An 8,783-nucleotide genomic window follows, 5' to 3' on the forward strand; every position below is an offset into this window, starting at 1 on the left:
GAGACCTTGGAAGGCGACATCATTCGATTTCCAGCTCCATCAGCCTGGGTTCCTGCACTGCACCAGCTCCACCATTTTCTCCACTCACTGCAGAGCTATGCTATTAACTGCTATTAGGAACTAAATGCTTGTCAACCGGCAGAAGGAGTTGTGTTCCAGAGGACAAACAGTACTACTGTAAGCTTCACAGGGCCTTTGTTCACATTAGGGAGACTCCCCTTTTCAGGAGGATGCAAAGCACCTGTCAGGTCAGCTTAAGCTAGAGACGGAGCTCCACCCACCTCCTCTCCTGGTGTCAGCATGCACTCCGGAAAGTGAAAGACATTATAGGACCCTGGCAAAAATGGTCAAATAGCTTTAAAGTGATGACAGGGAGTGGAAGAAAACAGAGTAGATTTCAGTTTGAACCCAAAGCACTCTGCAAGCCATTCTAGCAGTGAGCTAAATCCCAGCCCTGCCTTATGCGTTTCTAAGTGGAAGAGATAAAAGTCTGGCATCTGCTTTCTGATTTCAGTTGAAATTGGCTAACTGCATTATCAGGAGCTTCCGTTCCATTTCAGGAAGCCCCTGTCTGGTGACTGTTGTTTTCTTCTCAAGGGTCCTCTACCCAAAGCTTCAAGCAAGACAAGGTTTTTACATTTACACAAAGATGTGTGCAAGGCATTAGTATTCCTAATGCAATTTGCATTTAAATGGCAGCCATTTAAACACTAAGCATCCGGTTTTGTCTCTCTGCTGCACCCTGCCCAACAAGGCCTCACACACAGTCAGACTCAACGGGTTCAATACATTCCTAATCCTAGATGGTCAGGCATTCAACAGCAGGAAATTATATCTAGAAAATTTCTTGCCTTCAAGATTGTGTACGTCAAGAAAGGAGTGATCAAAAATTAGTTTTCCACGAGATACTTCATAGGCTAAAAGTCTCAACTCTTTTAGAAAATGGCACAAATATAATTAAATAGTATACTAATACACAATGACTAATATATAATTATGTTATTAATATATAGGTATGGTAATACTGATTACTTCAACCCTCCATTGCACCCAATGAGATATTTGTTGAATATTTGTTATGAAGCTTCTATAAGTAAAGTATTTTGTGTAATAATACATACAGCCTCTTATACCATATACTACTTGATAAACCCTACACAAATAATATTGCAACACAGTTTTAAAAATAATACTTTCATAGTTTTTTTTTTTGTATGGCTTGTAGTAATTGAATATAGACCCTCTTCCTACAAATAGCTCAAAGACCCTGGAGTGATAATTGCCCGGCTTTCACCCCCAGGGTGGATCGTAAGAATCAGGAGTGGGGAGGCACTGTTCACTTATTTTAGTACATTGCTGGGCTTATCATATTCATTCATTCATTCATTCATTCAAGATTTTAATTTTGATGCCGTATGCTAGGCACTTAGGTTCGTCTTCACTGAACTCGCACCACGTGAACATCACAATCGCAGAAGAGTCTTATAAAATTCAAGGTTGCGATTTGTATGGTATTTAATCCCACTTCATAACTGACAGGCCTACCACCGGTGAACTACTTGTATGCTAAATGACTGAGATACAAAAATTTGATGGCTACATAACTCATTTTTGTACATGTGTCGATGGTATTCACACGCCTATAACATAAGGCATTCTTGACGTTTTCCTGGCGTAAATGCTAACGTTTTAAAATGCCTAATTAGAAGTTTCCGCCACATATTATTGTTGAGCCCGCACAAGATGTTCAAGACCGTGAAAAGCTGAATGCAATGGCCTTCTTGTTAGGAGCTGGAATTTTTTTTTCCAGTTCATTGTTCTTTTTAAGTAATCCGTTTTTACCCATACTCTTAACTGAATTCATAATTATTTCCTTTGCTAAAGCAGGATTTCAGACTCGCGTGCATAAATTAAATTTCACGCACACAAACGAAAGACTGCCGGGCGAAATAATATAAACAAATTAAAGACCTCTTTTAATGACCTTTGATTTCCGTGATTGTGGTCTTTGAAGTTACCTACTAGGCACAGTGGTTTTCTCTGTGTCTAGAAAGCTGCCTAATAGAATCCAGCCTGCTAACCCTGCAGGTTGCGTTTCGTGTGGCTTCCTTCCCCACTGCCTCCTCGCCACTCCCTTGGAAAAGTTCTGAAGCCCCAGCAGGCCTGGGCCTGGAGGGGGCAGGGCCACCCCCAGCTCTCGCCACCCGAATCGGTGGGGCAACCGCGGCCACCTAGGCAGAGCCTGCGCCTGGTCGGGTGGCGGCTGCGTGACTGGCTGCAGTCCCCACCCCGACGCTGTGGTTAGGCAAACTGATCTCATCGCTGCAGCTCACGACACGCGCTTCCCGTCGCCTGCACGCGGCACAACGAGGGGCCCGCCCCTAGGTCTAGGAGCAACGAGCCAGAGCTGCAGATAAGCCCGACCCGGTCGCCACGACGTTCCTCGATTCCCTCTGTCGCTTTTCAAGTTATCTCTAACTCTCCCCCAGCGTCACCAGGACTGAAACTCCCCGGCCTGACCACTGTGCACTGCTGTCCTCAGCCCCTCCCCCGCCCCTGTCCCCTGCGTGCGCACAGCTGCCACCCTGTCCCCAGACCCTCGGAGCTCCTCCGGGTGCGTGGGTCGGTCCCTCGGCCCCGTGCTCTCCCTGCCTGCCCCGCCCGCCCTGTCTTGGTCGCCGCCGGCCGATCAGCGTGTGCCTGGCAACTTCCTAGCCGGAAACTTCCCGGCCGTCGTCAAGAGCAGGGCACCCCCTCGGGCTAGAGACGGCGTCCGGAATAGGATTCCTCGGCGGATTACGCGGCGCCGTCGGCACGCAAGGCCAGCCCGGGCGGCCAGGAAGCCCCGGGAGCGCACGCGAGCGGCGGCGGCGGCGGCGGGAGGCCTGGGCTTGCGTGACCCGCCGGCTCCCGGCCGCACGCACTTCGTGCTGGGGGCACAGGTGCTGCAGGGCGGAGCCCGCCGTCCACTTTACAGCCCCGGGACCGCAGTCACGCTATGTTTGTGGGTGGGGAAGCCAGTTCCCCGTGTCCCCGGTGTTATCGGGAGCACCGGGGACCTGGGCAGTAAAACCTGCTCAGAGCGATGCTTTAAGCCAATCGGAAGCCGTGGCTGCTCTGTCACTAAGGAGTAAGCCGCAGAAACTTTCTAAGGAATGGGTTGGGTGCAGAGGCACAGCTCACAAGTATGAGTCCTATGACGTCCCCACAAAGGAAGTAGAGCAAAGGCAGAGGCGTTGGGACGCAAAACCTCACTTCAGAAAACAGTCGTGATCCTTTGCTCTCATCCCTCCCAGAAGCATTTTTTTTTCAGTATTTTATTTTTAAAATCAAAGCTTCCTGATCGCACTGGTGCAGTAACTGAAGAGACCTCTTTATTGAGATGACTCAGAAGCCCAAAGGAAATTAGAAAGAGAGCCCAGGAGGTTTGAAGACTACTGAATCGAAGCTCTTATTCAAAATTATGTGATCAAAAAGTGTTTTTCATGGTGCTATCTACTTATGGAGATTTGGAGATAAATCAGGTTCGGAAGGAAAAGATTTGATGCCCAGTTTTTCCCACTAAACTGAAAACTTGGAAAACCTTACTATAATTTAGACTTTGGTGAATTTGTCTAATCTCCTATAGATTTATGATGCCTAGTTTTACACACACACACACACACACACACACACACACACCCCACTAACACTTGTTGATATAAGTAGCGTTAGTGAAGAAGCAGGGATTCTCCTTGGCTGGCATTGGTACCATAAACAGTTAGGAAGGGCTTTAAGGTCTTTCACTTTGTCACACCTGGGAAGAGGGAGCAAATGTCACTCCTTTTCCAGTCTTCTCTCGGTCACTTTGATTCTCATTTAAGTGAATGTAGGGAATGTTTGCTGTTGTTTGACAAGGACACTTCCTGTCTCCTGAGTAGGACTGTCCCCTTCCCTGGATTCTGTTTCCGCTTTTTCTCTAGATGTGTAATTAAAGAAGCGTCCTTGCATCTGGCCTTGCTTTTCCTGGTCCCCAACACTTGGTCAAGAGGCTAATATCTGGCTGGAGACAACTGAGTTGTGGTACCTACCTCCTAGCGTTAGTGATGAGGTTCAAAGATCAGCTTGTAACTCAAAGTGTGCCGAGGAAAGTCATTTGCTGGCATTCTTTTCTGTTTGTTTGTTTTTTGTTTTATTTTTGAGACAGGGTTTCTCTGTAGCTCTGGAGCCTGTCCTGGTACTAGCTCTTGTAGACCAGAATGGCCCCTAACTCACAGAGATCTGCCTGCCTCTGCCTCCTGAGTGCTGGGATTAAAGGCGTGCGCCACCACCGCCAAGGTTGGGAATGCAAGCAGTCTCCTCTCGGTGGCAAACCCTGTGAGCCACCATAGCCCTGCTAACTGCCAGCCATGCAAGAGAATGGAACCAATGTTTAGAAAGTGGTAGATTTCAAGGACTGAGTGGTTCTATGGCTCTCTAGCGTTTCAGAATTTACGTGACTTTCTCAAAGCAATCCGGCCTATCCTTTCCTGGAGTTGATTAGCTTCCCTGTGGATGCTGTTAGGCACGCCTGTATTCTGACAGAATATAGATTTATGGCAATAACTTTAAAATGAATGTTTACAATACTTAAGATTTGTGGTACTGTCTTTAAACTTGCTTTTCCATGGAACTTTTTAGACATTTTCAGCACTAAACAACTGCATCCCCGTCTCTCCCTCTCCTTATACAGTTTGTAACCCTGGGGATTGAACCAAGAGCATCACCTATGCTAGACAAGTAAGCCACTACTGAACTCCACCCATTTTTGTTGTTGTTGGGGGAGGGAACAATAAGATCTCACTAAGTTACCTAGATTGGCTTTGAACTTGTGATCCTCTGGACTCCACCTCCTGTGTAGCTGTGATTGCAGGCATAGATATGGGCCACTTTACCTGTCCCACATCAACTTCTCTGCCATCTGGGTTGTATGAACAAGTTTGTTTCACATTTTAGTATTTTCAGTTCTCTCTTGTTCACACTTTGTCTCAACAGGGTCCTGTGCAGTCCAGGCTGACTTCTGAAGTGTTATGACCTTGAACTTCTGATCTTTCTGTACCGCGATGACGTGGTTGACCAAAGTTACAGGCTTGTGTGCTACCATGCCCAGCTTTCTGTGTTGTTGGGGAATCACTTCCAGGGCTTCTGAATGTTGGGCAAGAACTCTAAACTGGGCTACATCCCCAGCCTGTAGTATTTCCAGCTCTTAAACTTTATAAAGACGACTCTGATGGACACTGAATACACGTGCTAAATACTTTCCCAACTCTCCCAATAACCTCTTGGAGCTTCTTTCATCAGAATTGGGTCACAGATTCCTTGCAGATCTCATAGAACGGACTTGTGAACATGGCCTAATCCAAACCCACTCCTGGACTTGGGAAGCCTCCCAGGTGCTTGTGGATAGAGGTGAGGTGAGGGTAAAGAGGTCTGGGTTCCTGAACACAAGGAAGATGTTAAACCAAATGTCTACTTCAATACTTTGAACATTTAAAAAATTTAAACCCCTCAAAAATTATACATGTATTAATTCCTTCACAGCACTGTTTAGGTGTGAGGCACCCCACTGCTGTACGTGATGTTGGGAGTGGAGCCCTGGGCCGCGAGCATCTCAAGTAAACACTCTTATCAACTGAGCTACAACCCCAGCCCACAGCTCAGCGAATGGCATGAAGTCTTTAGCAGAGGCACACAATACCAGGAAAACAACGAATCTTCATTTCCTATAAACTCAGTAAACGTCATCATAATAAGGAAATAGAGGATCACTTCTGCCAGGCACTCATCCAGATAAATGTGAATTAAGACACTCGTGGAAATCTCAGCAAGGGAAGGTTGTCAGTGGAGATAACATCTGTGATGTAGTCCAGCGTGGCTTGTAACTCAGGATCTTCCTCCTGATCAAGGGCCAGAACTGCAGAGATGCGCTACCATTGCTGATGACAAACACTTTTTTTTTCCCCAGTATATACGGAAGGTACTAATTTTTGATTTAGGGTTTTAAGGAAAGATTTTGTTTTTGATTATGTATGTACTTGTTTCTCTCTGTGCATGTCTGTGCACATGTGAGTGATGATGCCCTTGGAGCCCGGGAGAGGGTGTGAGATTCTTTGGTTATGAGGCCATAGGTGATGGTGACCTTGCCTCAGTCGGTGCTAAGAAACCGAAATGTGGGTTCTCTGCAAGAGCAGGGTATGTCCGTTAACTTCTGAGTCATCACTCAGGCCCCACTTTTTATTTCTTTGAAGTATCTATATTTATGAAGTCTTTAGTGTAGGCCAGATTGGGCTCCTGAGAATTTAATGAAGGGAATTTGAGTTTAATGGGAAGATTAACTTTTAAGGAACTATCAGTACACTATGAGTATCAAATTCACTATGGGTGTTAAGTTGTTGTCATCAGAACTTTATACCTTTGTGTTTTTAAAATATATGGATGTAACAAATACTGAATTATATTTGACACAGTACATTTTTAAATAAAGTTCTTCCCAGTAGTGGCCAGGCCACAGTCTATACATTTATAGTCATGAAATATTTTGCTATAGTGAGTGTCTTTTTACAAATGATTTATTTTTATTTTATGTGCATTGGTGTTTTGCCTGTATTTTTATCTGTGTGAGGGTGTCAGATCCCCTGGAGTTGGAGCTACAGGCAGTTGGAAGTTGTCACGTGGGTGATAGGAATTGAACCTGGGGTCCTCTGGAAGAAAAGACAGTGCTCTTAACTGCTGAGCCATCTCTTCAGGCCATGTAGTGAGTGTTTTAATTTTCATATTTGAAAGTAGGCAATCTATCATTTAAGGATCTAACTTGTCTCATGGGAAATTTGTTTAATAATTATAGTTGAAGAGTCAAACAAATTCAACTTGGTTACACAACATGTTTCTGTGCCGATGACAAAACATTTGAAGTTCTAGAGAGAAGTATTTAAACTCTGTGACCTTTATTTTACCATATGCTCATTTATAGTGTATGTAAGGATGGATAAAAGATACAGAGCCCAAATCTACAAATGGTATTTTGTGGTCGAACTCATTTCTATACCACAGCTATTTGGGGTTCAACATGCAAAGCAGCTCGAACAGACTATCTTCAGGTTTAACTGAAACAGCATGCTAGAAGTTAAGTCCAGGATGGAAAAAAATCCCATCTCAGTGAGAGGAAAACGTGCGGGGGCGGGTAAAACAAAGCAAAGTGGTCTTTGTAGCTAACCACTTCTGCAAGCTGGAAGCTGCATGGCCAACGTCGCGAGGAAACCAAGCCTGGGCCATGTGTCTCTAATCCACAGCAGGCGAATGTTCCAGGAGGACCGGCTGTCTAGCAGAGACACGTAGAGCAGCATGTGAGGCCCAGGTGCTTCCACTTACAGCCACCCGGGATCCAGTGCGCTTCTGTGCTCACGTGATGGGCCGTGCCCTTGGCCACTTTCATCAAAGTAAACAGAAGTAGGACCTGACAGAGTTATGTTTGGAAGGAGCCTCAATTAAACGAGGCATTGTGTATGAAGTGCCTGGCAAACAGACCGGACCCAATAAATGTTAGCTTTTTCAAAATTCGGCACTTGCACTGGAGGAAGCCCAGAAACAGTAATGAAAGCAGCAGTTGTTCCCAACCTGGGAGGCCTGGTTGCAGCCATCTTATTCCAGCTAACAAGAAGAGAGTCATGTTGTGCTGTGGTTCGCGGGATGAAAATACGGCTGGACTTAACTGTAATTTTATCTTGCTACCTTTGTACCGTTCTGCATTGACTTTAAAATCAGCCATCTTGGGTGGACTTCCTGTTGTTTTTAGCAGACCTATAAACAAAGTACCTATTTTCCTATACTGCTTTTCATAGGTTCATGGGAAAGGAGAGGACATAGCATGAAACAAGTGACCAAAATGAGTGACTGTCCTGTGTGGTGAGCATTTCAGGGAAATTTCCACAGTAACAAACACACAGGAATTCTTATAAACTATAAGAGGCCTGCTGCCTCGTGGAAAGCTGGATTTTCTTCATATACACACAGTCTCTCTCTCTCTGTCATATACATATACACACATGCATGCATACATACATACATACATACATACATACATATATGCACTACCTATATATCACTGTCTAGCACATGTAGTGCTCTGGATTAATTCTGAAGCACAAGGCACATGTAGGAGGACCTGCTTGTTCATCCTGGCTGCTTAGTCCGGAAATAACCACACAGAAACTGTATTAATTAAATCACTGCTTGGCCCATTAGCTCTAACTTCTTATTGGCTAATCTCTTACATATTAATTTAACCCATTTCTATTAATCTGTGTATCACCACGTGACAGTGGCTTACTGGCTAAACTTCCCAGCATCTGTTTCTGGCAGCTCCATGGCTTCTCTCTCTGACTCCACCCTTCTTTCTCCCAGCATTCAGCTCTGTCTTCCCCGCCTACCTAAGATCTGCCCTATCAATAGGCCAAGGAAATTTCTTTATTCATGAACCAATAAAAGCAACGCATAGATAGAAGGGCATCCCACATCAGGTAACACAGACACACACGCACACACACAAACAAAATCACCAAAGAACAACAAGAGGATAACACAAAATTGTATTCCACAACCCTACAATGGGAATATTTAAATTGCATTTTAATTATAGAATGGGCAGTGATGAAATGGGATGGAGAAAAAAGGATGGAAGAGAGAGAGAGAGAGAGAGAGAGAGAGAGAGAGAGAGAGAGAGAGAATGAATAGATAATCAAGAAAAAAATACCAAGGTGGATGGTTGT

This window comes from Microtus ochrogaster, chromosome 1, assembly GCF_000317375.1.
Source record: "Microtus ochrogaster isolate Prairie Vole_2 chromosome 1, MicOch1.0, whole genome shotgun sequence".
NCBI classification, from domain to species: Eukaryota; Metazoa; Chordata; class Mammalia; order Rodentia; family Cricetidae; genus Microtus; species Microtus ochrogaster.